Source organism: Marmota flaviventris, chromosome 8, assembly GCF_047511675.1.
Source record: "Marmota flaviventris isolate mMarFla1 chromosome 8, mMarFla1.hap1, whole genome shotgun sequence".
Lineage (NCBI taxonomy): Eukaryota > Metazoa > Chordata > Mammalia > Rodentia > Sciuridae > Marmota > Marmota flaviventris.
In genome coordinates, this window is record NC_092505.1 from 78,832,868 (window position 1) to 78,846,531 (window position 13,664).

The window sequence follows — 13,664 nt, forward strand, 5'->3', positions numbered from 1 at the left end:
CACTAAGACACATCCTTAGCCCAGTTTTTAATTTTTTTAAATTTTGATACAGGGTCTTCCTAAGTTGCTTAGGGCCTTGCTAAATTGATGAGGCTGGGCTTGAATTTGTAATCTTGCTGTGTCAGCCAGCTGAACTGCTGGGATTACAGACATGCACCACTGGGCCAGCTCCAGGAGAAGAGATTTCTAAAGAAAGTAAACATATCAACCATAAAAGAGCAGTGAGTTCATTGTATTAAAATTTACCAATTATGTTCACCAAAGTTGTCTTAAGGCATTAAAAAAAAGGAGTACTCAGAGTAGATTTTGACACACATAAAAGGGTCAAAATTTTACCCTCAAAAACATTAAAAAATTCTTATAATAAGAAAGAGACAAAGCCCAATAGAAAAATAGGTAAGAGACACGAAAAGACTATCACAGCGGAGGAAACACAGGATCACATGTTAAGAAATGTTCAACTTACTTAGGAAAAGCAAATGAAAATCCAAGTGAGATATGCTTTATACAAACTTGGCAGATAAAAGTTACACAACAAGTGTTTATGGAATAAGTAAACAATTCTAGAAGCATTAGAGTATAAATTTTAAGCCTAATCACACTATTTTGACAATATGTTTTCTGTAATTTTATCAAAATTTAGTAAAGAATGTTACATATTAAGAAATCTTCATAAAATCTTCACAATTACAAAGGATATTGTTTTGTTTGTGAAAATAATTTTAATTATCCACATATTAATGTGTGCATTTGCATATAAATCAATATATTTATATGTCAATTTGTATAGATAAAACTATATGTACATAAGCATATACAAATACATGTATCTATAAATATTTCTTTATCACATAAGTGTTTTTTGTGACTGACATTCATGTGCCACTTACTGGCAATACAATGGATAATGGATTTGTTGCTGACTTAATTGAGCTTATTGTATAGGGAAGAAGATAACTATTTATTAAATACACAAAATGTATAGTTACAAATTGTGACTATTTCTGTGAATGTAGTGTATATGATCATGAGCCACAGAATAAGAATTAGAATTCTGGACATCAGAGAACCCAAGAACCTCCACCGGAAGAGTTTTAGAGCTGACAGTAAGCAAAGTAACCGGATAAAAAATAAACATACAAACATCAATAGCTTAGCTGTACACTGATAATAAACTTGTTGAGAAATAAAATCAGGAAAACGATTTTATTCACATTAATCTCAAACAAAGATAAAATTTTGGGGAATAACTCTTATCAAGACATGAAACATCTACAATGAAAACTATAGAACATTGAAGAATGAAATAAAAGAAAACATTAAAAGATGGAAAGACCTCCCAAGTTCTTGGATAGACAGAATTAATTTTGTTAAAACAATCATATTACTAAATGTGATCTACAGATTCAATGCAATTACCATTAAAATAACAATGACATTCTTTGCAGAACTAAGGAAGAGCAGTTCTAAAATTTATACAGAAGAATATAAGATCCAGAATGGCCAAAGCAATTTTGAGTAATAAGAATGGGCTAGAGGCATCATAATACTTGATTTCCAGTTATACTGCAGAGGTATAGTAATAAAAACTGCATGGTATTAGTACAAAAATAGAAATTAAGACCAATGGAATAGAATAGAAGACACAGAGACAACCCACATTTCAGCAAAAACCTGAAAATGTGTAACAAATATACAATGGTGTTCTACTCAGACATTAAGAAGAATGAAATTATGTAATTTGCCTGTTATTTATCTGTAAATAAATGGATCCTAAAAATATAATGCAGAGCGAAGTAAACCAGACTCAGAAGGTCAATGGTCAAATGTTTTCTCTTAGATGCGGAAGCTAGAGGATAAAAAGAAAGGTAGATCATGAAAATAGAAGGGAAACCAATAGAATGGAGGAAGGGGGTTAAGATGGAAGAAGATAAGCCCTGCCCTGGGGAAGTACTTGGGGATGAAATCTATCAAAGTGTGTTATAACCATGTATTAATATACCACAATGAATCCGACTTTCACATATCACTATAATGCAGTATTCATCATCATCATCATGGAAGGAAGATCAGCAGAGTAGAACAAGTGGATCTGGGGAGGAAGGGAGGAAGGAAAGAAAAGATAATGGGAATGACACTGATCAAATTATGTTACATGAATTTTGGAATATGGCATAATGAATCCCACTTTTATGTATAATTTTGATTTTGATTCATCAATGAAAAAATTAATTAAAAGAATACCATTTCATTTTGTTTTCAATTGCATAGATTTCACTATTAACTATTATACTTTAAACGTACACTGATTTTAAAGTCAGAAAAAGACAAGCTATAATGACATAATTTAGTTTTTACATTGCTATTTAGAAAAATAAAGTCAAGAAAAATCAATTAAAGAAGCTTGGGAATCGCATCTGATAGATATGCAAGTGCAATTCATTTGGTAGGTTAGCTGGCAAAGCAAGTATGTCACTGGAATAATTCAGAGTCTTGAATGGAATGATCTGGACAACAATATTTTCAACACCACCAGGATGGTCAATTATGTATTTCAAGTTGACTTAACTAAGAGATGCTCAGATACTGGAACAACATTATTTCTGATTGTGTCCCTGTGGGTATTTCTGGAAGGGACTATCATTTATATTAGTAGACTAAGTAACGCAAATGGCTGCCATCAGTGTGGGTGGGCATCACTCAATCTGTTGAGAGTCCTGATAGAACAAAAAGGTGGAGGAAGTGGGCATTTTAACTTGGATCCATCTTATCCTGTCCTGGGCCATCTATACTTCTGGTTCTCAGACCTCTGGACTCAGACAGAATCACACCATTTGCTTCCCTGGTTCCCCAACTTGCAGACAGCAACAGATTGTGGAACTTCTCATCCTCTGTAATCATGAGAGCAATTCCTGTAATAAGCATTCCTTTATGTATCTATGTCTTTGGAGAATTCTGACTAATAGGATCATCAAAAATGAAGCTATTCATTCAGTCTGAAATATTTGTTGATACATTGAGAGACATGATTCTTGTGAAGATTTGCAAATCAAATGCAGATGCCTGACTGAGTAACAAGCCAGATCAAATGAAGTATTCTGCTTCATTTTTATGATTTATATATTTTTCATTCCTGTTTGTCATTCTCAAATAATCCTGGTTCTATGAATATTGTTAAGAAATAATGTGAGCACACGTTAGCATTGGCAAATAATTTAAGCCACAAGTTCTCCAAGCAAACTGCCCATTCTTACTAAATATCCTGGAGCAAGTTATTTAACATTTCTGTGTCTCAAAATCTTCACCTATAAAATAGGGTGAATAGTAGAACCTTCCTAGGATATTAACAGGAGTGGTATGTCTTGCATAGTGATGTGAACATGTTCCAATGGTCTGGAGAGTTCTCAGTGCATCTTCTGTATGGAAAGAGGCCAGAAAGTTCCACTTCTCAGTTGCTTTGCATCCAAGAAAGGTTGAAGCTTCTGTGTATTCTCAAACGTTTCCTAGGAACGTGGGATATAGAAGAAAAGTCTGGAGCATTGGCGTAAATCGGCTCACTGACTTTCCAGCTGTAATACATTTTCATTTTCCCAAACACACTATAAGCACCAAGGCAAGAATGCACTGTATATAAAACTAGTCTCCCTTAGCTGATCATTATTTATAAACAAGTTAACATGGATTAACATACTTATACTTATTTATTTCCTTATGTATGTTTTATGTTAATTGTTTTACTTAGATAACATTTCAGTTAAGTCTTCAAATTTAGCCATTCTGAAAAGTATTTCCACATTTTTGACAGCTAAAAAGTTTAATTATGTGCTCAATCTGTGATTTAAAGATTGACAGCAATGCATGATTGTTTTCTTCTTTCACAGGTAAAGTTGCACTACAAGTATTGTCAGAAATTTGTGTAGAGTAGAATGTGTTGCTTCCAGGTATCAGAGGCTCATTAGTTCTTTTTGAGGACTTCAAGGATTTAGATCTATGTTGAACTAAATTTGGATGTTAGACCAAGGAATTTGCTTCTGGATCTTGTTAATTCTTTAGTTATAAGAAGTTATTGTGTCAATGATTATTAACTTCTAGAGTTCTTACCAAGTTTAAAAGTATGCAGAATGAAAAATCAGAAAAGTTATTTTCTGATTGTGACCCTGTGAGAATTTCTGGAAGAGATTATCATTTAAATTAGTAGACTAAATAAAGCAGATGGCTGCCATCAGTGTGGGTGGGCATCACTCAATCTGTTCAGAGCCCCAATAGAACAAAAGGTGAAGGAAGTGGGCATTTTAACTGGCATCCATCATCTCCTGCACTGGGCCATCTATACTTCTGGTTCTCAGACCTTTTCAACATATTAAATGTTGATAAAAAGAAATTCCACATTTTACTTTTGAGAGCCACTGATATTGCAACATCATATCTCATAGTTCTTGTCAAAGGCACACAGTAGTTTAGCAAATATTTTGAATGATTGGATGATGCTTTGATTACACAGTGTTAACAGAAATTCCTATCTTGAAAAGTGGTATGTATGCAGGCTCATAGACAAAATTCATAAAATAATGAGAGGACTTTGATTCTGTTGTCCATTCATCCACAGGAATGTCAGTTTAGTAAGAAGTTCAATTGTAGGATTGGCTTTAGTGGAAGCATATCAACTCATTGTATTATTCTAAATATTATGATATTTCTTCTTCACTTGTAAAATTGGAAGAGATTTTCTTGGGAAGAAATAAGTGAGTAATTGTCTTGGATCTTTGGAAACAATTATGAATTACACTGAAGGCAGCTGTGGTAATGGCAAACTCCTGAGCACTTGAGCCATTTCTTATGCAGATTCCATTTACTCAATGTCTGTCTGCCTGATCAGACATCCAAGAACTTTCCTGGTTCCAAGTATCTTTGCCACTACAGTGACTTTAAAAGATCTCTAGAGCATTAGATTCACTAAAAAGTAGACTGCAGAGTTATGGGGTAGTGGGAATTCCAGATCCTACAGGTCAGGACCCCAGATTGTAGAAGTGTGGTGACTAATAGCTCTTGATATTGGCTACAGAAAACCATCTCATCCAAGGTTTCAATTCCTTCCCTGGGACAGTCTGCATCCAGTGACTGAACGATGATAAAGATAAAAAGGCCTGACCTTATTGCCCTTATTTGAGGTTACTTTGAAGGGACTTTCCCAGTTTCAAAGCTTCCTGAAGGACTATGTGGGGCTGGAATGAACTGCAGATCAACTTATCCCTGTGCCAAATACTGCTTCTTTCTCTTCCTTGGCAGGTGTTTTTTTGTTTGTTTGTTTGTACTGAAGATAGAACTCAGGGGTACTCACCTAGCCACATCCCCAGCCCTATTTTGTGTTTTATTTAGAGACAGGGTCTCACTAAGTTTCTCAGCACCTCACTGTTGCTGAGGCTGGCTTTGAACTTGCAATACTCCTGCATCAGCCTCCTGAGACACTGGGATTATAGGTGTGTGCCACCGCACCCAGCCTGACAGGTGTTCTTAAGAGTATTCTTCCCCCAAATCTGCTGCATATAAATCCTCACCTCAGAGGGTGTTTCACAGGGTACATGCCCTCTGACAGTTGATATCGTAGTGAGTCTAGAAAATAGACTATAAAATGAGAGTCTGAAGTTGGATCTCCCTCTGGCCAGGTGAGAATGAGGATGTGAAGTAGGTAGAGTACTCATAGGCACCACATGTTGTCATGGCAGATCATTAAAACTTGTATTAATAGTGAAGCAGGATAGAGTATTCATGAAAGAAAATGTACCAAAATTAGAGTACCATAAGCATTTGAAATGTTCTGGGGAAATAATCATTATAAGGACTATGGAATCAGGCAGCCTTAGTTCAGGGTGATAGGGCCATTTAATAAAGACATTAAAATACCGAGAGAAATTGTTAATTAAATTTGAGCTCTGAAAACCACAGGGCCTCCTTGGTAACTCAAAAGACTCTAAACTCTTGCAGCTATAAGAGAAAAAGTAGTATGACTGAAGTAGTAGACTTCCACAGTCTTCTCTGCTATAGGAAATTGAACATGCCAAAATCAAAAGCCTATTAGGGTCAATGTATTCAAAACCCAGATCTCTGATCACTTTGAGCCTGCAGAAGTGACCCACACATCCATAACAATGGCTCATTCTGCTTTGTAAGACAATGCTTAGTTAATCAGTTTATAATATAACCTTGCTGGGGAACTGCTAGACCATAGATGTCAAAGGCTCTTCACCAAAGCATCAGTAAGACCTGGTCAACATATGTTAACAGAAGCCAGGAGAGTTCTTTGTGAGATTTATTTCTAAGATGCTGAATCAGTGGAGCAGAACATAAAATTGGTAAGTGAGTTTATTTGCTGCTCTCTTGAGGTATAAGATTTAACTCCTTGGCAAGACTCTAAGAGGAAGTGTTACCATACTGCTAGGTTGTTTCCTGGAAGCTTGGAAAAAACAAAGGTGTATTCTAAATGATGAAAATATTAGACCACAGAGACAAACAGCTCGGAGATGGATCAATAGACAGAAGTGAACACGCTAAAAGAGATGGTTGGAAACCCCACCAGCTAAACTCTTATCCTTTTCTCCAAGAATGTAATTAGAATAATTCCCATATTGATTCTTTGATCTCTGAAATAAGTATTTTCACAGCAGAGAAGGTTAGGTGCAAACTATTGAAACAGTCCACTTTACTTCTAGTCAAGATGATAAATAAGAATAACATTGCATTCCAGAAGGAAGAACAAAGATTAAGAGGCAAAGATGCTTGTTCTTATTATATAATTTACTAGTCTGACCATATGACACCTTTTGGATATTGTTGGATGATAGTCTACTATAGCAAACTCAAGAAAATAGGCGTTCTGATTGCAGCTTCTATACTATGTAGTTGGAGCTTATTAACGTAGGTACATGGTTATGCAGCCATTGGTCTGGCAAATATATTATTTTATATTTCCATCAAAATAGAAGAGAAAAGCCAGTTAACAGTCACATGGAACAGAATATGTATGGTCTTGACCCAGGTGTTACAGTTTAGATATGATGTCGCCCCTCAAACTCATATGTGACAATGCAAGAATTTTCAAAAGTGAGATGATTAGAGTATGAGAGGTGTAACCTAAGCAGTGAATTAATCCACTGATAAGGATTAACTGGGCGGTAACTGTAGGCAGGTAATGTGGTACTGGAGGACATAGGTCACTGGGGGGCTGTATTCCTTTGGAGTTTATATTTTGTCTTTCATGAGTGGAGCTTTCTCTCTCTCTGTTTCCTGGTTATCAGGTCCTGAATCATTTTCCTCTGCCCTGTTCTTTCTCCATAATGTTGAGCCTCAACAATGACTCCTGATCAATGGAGTTGGCTGTTTATGGACTGAAACCTATGAAACTGTGAACCCCAAATAAACTTTTTCTTCTCTAAATTATTCCTGTCAGGTCTTTTGGTCACACTAATGAAAAGCTTACTAAACACAATCTATATTAAATCTTTAGCCTTCCCTCATAATTCCAAGGGACCTTGACCATCTGATTATTCTGCAGCATATCACATTTGTCCACTATATCGTTCCACTATATTGGAACAAATGAGGAAGAAGTGGCAAGTATCTTTGAGGTCTTGAGAATACATGTGCTCTTTGGTTAAGTCACGTATACTCCAGAAGTGGGAGAAACACGCTGGCACATTGTGCTTAGTGGTACAGCTGTATCTCCCCTCCAAATAGGGAACAAACTATTAGAACTCACACCTCCTCCAATTAGAAGGGTAGCACAGTGTCTTGTAGGGCCTTGAAGGCTTCTTCAGTTTTGAAAAGCAAAAATATCATACACTTGGGACTATTACTTGGACCTATTTACCAAGATGGATCTATCTATCTATCTATCTATCTATCTATCTATCTATCTTTTGGTAATTATATAAATATCTATATATTATTAATATGTTAATATATATTATATCTAGTGGAGCTCAAAGCAGAAAAGAGGTCTGCAGTAGGTGTGGGCTATAATTCATGCTTTAATATATGTATTATAATCTCAGCAGACATTATGTTCCTAGAGGCAAAAAATGCGATGTTGAATGTTGGGCTAGCTGATGTTAGATAGCACTTGTCATCCACCATCTTGGTGCTGGGACAAACAGTGTAACTGGAACAGCAAATACCTGGGCACAATCTATCTGTTTCCGCCTATCAAAACTTATCTAGCTAATACCAAATATCCAATATCCAGCAAGGGAAACTAATACTGAGGCCACAAGACAGCAGAGGGACAACAACCACTTGAGCGTAAATATTTTACAACGGATTACTTTTGAAATTTGTTCTAATTAGTTATACATGACAGTAGAATGCATTTTTACACATCATACCTAAATGGAGTATAACTTCTCATTCTTCTGGTTGTGTATGATGTAGAATCATACCAGCTGTGTAATCATATATGTACTTAGGGTAATAATGTCTGATTCATTCTACACTGGATCACTTTTACCTTGGAAAAGGCAGCAATTGGTTTTTGTCTTTTCTGCTGACAATGTCTTGATCAATACCACTGTTTGAGGACTTCAAAATATTAGATCCATTCACTAGATACCTGGATACCCACTTAATATTATATCAAACCCCAAACCCTATGTATAACAAATAGGGTATAGTTGTGTGTCCTATTACATGGGATCTAACTATCCAGAAGCTGCCACCATGATAGATAATGGAAAAGAATTTTTTCCCTAGTAGATAATTTTATTGCAGTGAAGAAATCTGGCCTTAATGTGTAAAACTGTAGTTATATCTGTTTATTGCTTATCAATTGTTATGTTGGCCACTCTTCATACATTTATGTCTTTATCCTCATAACAAATCTGTGATATATGTGTTCTAGCCCCATTTTATAGGTGGGAAAATTGAAGATGGTTGAACTAAGGAAAACAGCAGAACAGAGGGATAAAGTGACTTATTGTCAGGTGCCATTTATGCTAATGGGTCAGCTGTACAGGAATATACATGGTCCTAAAATCAGGAAACACATGTATACAGAGGGATTCTGAGAAATTAGTGCTGATACACTCTCTGTGAGCTTTCCTCATTCCTACAGCAGTCTAGATCAATGCTCTTATATTCGCAACCCTTAATTGGAGTTATTTGAAAAATAAAATTCCTTTTAGTCTATGTTTTCTCCTGAAGTAGGTCTGACATTCTGTGGTCAGTGTATAACAGGCTTCAGTACATAGACATTAACAGATGTAAGGATAGTGACATAAATGAGGCAGAGTGCTCTTTTCTTCTCCTCACACTCTTCCTGGAAAGAGACCTTTGAGAGATGGAGAAAAAATTAATGTCTCCATTAACATATTGAAGAAAAGATTTATCCTTTAAGAGGCAGCTAACATTAACAAGAGGATGGTTAGTTTATCCTGTAAATGTTTTACGCTAAGACAACTTAGACTTCATACAATCAGCTGAGATGTCACACCAGATCTGAGAGTAAGTAAATGCAATAGTTTAGGTGAGGGTAGCTACTATGGAAATAAAACTGTCTCAGTGGCTTTAAAAGTAAAAAACAAACAAACAAAAAAACACTTATTTTTGCTAATCTAAAGAGGAAACGATGGGGAGGAGAGTTCTGCACCCCATATAGGAAAGGCCTTTCTACTATTCACCCATGGCAGTGAGTAGGTATGCTCACCTGAAGGAATGGAATGCTATTCCCCTGGATGCACCACACATGCTAAGTCTGAGGTCAAAAACTACAGTCCAAGATCCATTCTCAGACTGCTACCTTTGTTCTAAATAATGTTTTATTAGAACACAGTCACTTTCATTTTCATATTATGAATGACTCCTTTAACACTAAAATGGTAAAAGTGAGTAGTTCTGACAAAGGATATATGGCCTGAAAAGCCTAAAATACTGTCGGGACTTTAATAGAAAAAAAATGTGCTGATATCTACTCCAAAACAATGGCTATGTCATGATGCTATTGTCCCCAGTAGGATGAATATATTAATTCTTGATCCAAAGTGTGGAAATCAGAATATCTCCATATATCATGGTTTCCAGTGACCCACACATATATTTTTTAGCTCAGCAGCTTTATGCTCGGTGAGGCTTGAGGTTCTAGTTGCAGAGGAGTGATGTTTCCATTAAGGAATACAGTAAAACTCCCATTAAACTCTAAGGAACACCTGTCATTTAATTACTTTAAGATCTTTATGTAGAATGATAAGTAAGCAAAGGTCATTAACCTTGATGCCAGAAGGAAACAGAGTGGCTATTAAGTGAAAAGGGAAGAATGTGCTTGGCACACCATGGTGTAATAGGACATCTTTGGCATGCCCCTTCAGCCCTGCCCAATTTTGGTGGTAGTGGTAAGTCCAATAGTTATGGCATGAGAATGACTGTGGGCTTACAAATTACTCATGAATGAAGGTCTGGATCTCCACACCAAAAAAGCCACCTGGACTGGCAAAAGTGCTAATTGAGGTTCAAGGGAATCTAGAATGGAGAATAGAGGAGAAAGATGATGAGAATTAGTTGTGGTGTACAGACAGCAATATAATGGGAACTGTAGTTTATCTGACTAACCTTCCCTAACATGGTTCCCCAGAAAAAGAAACCAACCATAATCCTGAAAAGCTGCTCCCAGATGGAATTAATTTATAATAGAAAACAAATGGCTTGAGTGGTTCATGGTGCTGGGCGGGGAATCAGGGGGTACTTTATTTCTTTCGTCTCCAACATCTCCAGTATCATTTCATACCATTCTTCTCTCTCACTACATTCCAGTTACATTGGTCTCCTTTATCAACCTGCCAAGTCTTTCAGGCTTCTAGGTTATTGAACTTTTCATTCTTTCTGCCTGGAATGCTCTTCCTCCAGCTTTTATCATGGTGGTCTCAATTTTCTCCTTTAACTCTCCTCTCAGATGTCATCTTTCCTGAACAGCTTTACCAGATCACACTCTCTAAGGCGGCTTTCACACCTTATGTTCTATATCACCAGTCTGTTTACTCTGTGACACTCAATACAGCCTATTGAACATGCTGTTTGTTTATTTATTTGCTTGTATCTTTCCCACTGGAATATAAGTTTTGTAAAGGCAGGGAACTTGTTTATCTTACTCATCATTGTAAGTGCCAAACAGAGACTGGCATATTCCAAGTATGTAAAAACACTTGTTGATCTCTACAATAGGCAAATAAATTTAGAAAATTAAATAGATCTGGGTGGTAGTTAGAAATGAACATTTTAACACTCAACTTACAATGTGATGCTGATGAAAATTTCCCTCATGCCACACGTTCAATTTAGTGATGAAGAGTTTAAAAAAAATCAACTTTAAGCGCTGTGGCTGTGGCTTATCAGTAGAGCACTCTTCTAGCATGTGCGGGGCGCTCAGCACCACATAACAATAAATAAAATACATTTTAAAATCAACTTTTACTTATTTATCATAAAATATTTTGATGATGGTAATAGCAATCCATAATTTTAAACATTAAAATATCAATCTTGTGCTTACCACTATCTATGTATTACTTCATTTAACTTTTATAATAATCCTATTACTTTTCCCATTTTACCAGTGGGAAAGCCAAAGCTCAGAGTTGTCACATACTTCATCAAGGTTTATACATGTGGTAAGTAGATTCAGGACTCGAATTCAAGTCTGTCTGATACCAAAACCATTGCTTTCTACCCTGTCTGCTATCACATCTGTTGCCCAGAATTGATTCAGGAATTGGTCCTCTTCACTTTTTTCTATTTGCCTTGTCACTAAACAGGAAAGAAGTCATTATTTTAGCCAGATGGCAGCCAGATCACACCTCTTGAGAATAAACTGACTGCCTTTACTATAAATGGCACATAAATCTTAATGTTTAAATCACCCTTTCAACGTAGTGCCAGGAAAAAATACAGAGGAAATGATTGAATATATCACAAATAGTCATAAATCCCTTGGTGTGGAAAGGTTTGAAGCTTTCAAAAATGGAAAGAATATTTCAGACTGTTATACATCTTGCTTCAGACTGCTGGTTGAAAGACAATGCCTTCTCAGAAATAGTGGGTTTGAGGAGTCTTAAATGGTGTTTTCAAGAACTCATGATACCTAATTGAATTGGGAACCTTGCCAAAGCAACAGTAACTTCTGTTCTTCTATTTGTCTTCATGGATTGGTATTTGCTTCACAAACATTATAGGTAGTGAATTCTTTCTTGAAATAATGATGATTTGCTCCCAAGTAGAACTCTGGTTGTTCTTAGAACTGTTTGCTCTTTACTTAACAGATTCCTATTTAGCCTGAGCAACCATCCCATTGAAAACCATAGAGCATGGCTTCATAACTTGGATTTTCAAGAAAGGCATCAACAAAAACAAAGAAGTTGTAGGATTATTACATGAATATTTAAACACAATATAATACAATTTGTTGTCTATTATCACTGCCACAATGATAATAACCCAAAGTTGAGAGTTGGGGATTGATTGTTAACCCTGTTCCTTATAAACAAAAATAAAGAACAGTATACCAAAGAAGCATCCACTTAGTAAGAAGTAAATAGAGAAATATAAATGAAAGATTTATTATATCAGTTTTGTGAACTTTAAAACTTGGTTATGTTAACCAGCTATTTAAAATGAATTTAGTTCAATAGAGACTCTAATTTAATATGGAACAGTGATCAGAGGGTTTTTTGGACTTTACATTATAAAATTATGAAACTATATTTATTAAACAGTAAATAGGTTATTAAAAGAAATATTGTTATTCTTGCAACTATGTGCTAATACTAAAAAGAAAGTATAAGTTGAAGTCTCCCTTTGTATGTGGAAACCAGACAAGATTGTTTGATGTTACAACATCTTCAATTTCTCATTTGATTCTCATGGAACAATTATGTCATTTTTGCAAAAGAATATTAAAGGTTCATGATGTTTTCCCAATTTTTGAAAAAATTGTTATTTAAAATCTTCTTGTTTATAATAATTATTCTGTAATCATCTATATAATTATTTTTGTATTCGATTTTAAACTGAACTAATTTTTCTAGGATGCTATTTGTCAATAGTAACTTCATCTATGAATCTCCAACACTTTTTACATACTTCATGTTTTTCAATGCCATTTTTAAGATTTAAAATTTCTTGTTGGGACAAGTTTGCATTGCATTTATTTGAATTTCATTATGTACTTGAAAGATTGCATTGCCATCCATCAACTGGTGAACAAAGACAGTTTCATAAAATGGGTTAAGGATTGATGTAGGCATGAAACAGAAAAAGTTGTTTGAGCAGAGATCAATTTTTAAATTAATATTTTTGTGCTTTGACTTTTTCTTTCCTGAAGAACCACATATCAACCGAGACTTGGCCTCTAAGAATTCACAGAATGGGGTAGTGGTTTAGGGAAAAGGCTGTGAAGTGTGCATGCATACTAATCTGCTTGGACTGCCATAACAGAATACCACAAGCTGAGTGGCTTAAACAACAAAAACTTATGTTTTTTCATAGTTCTAGAAGCTAGAAATCTAAGGTCAGGTGCTTTGGGGTTTGATTTTGATGAGGCCCCCCTTCCTGGCTTATAGACTACCCCTATCTCACTGTGTCCTCACATGGTCTTTCTTCAGAGGGCATGTAGCAGAGAGAGCATCCAC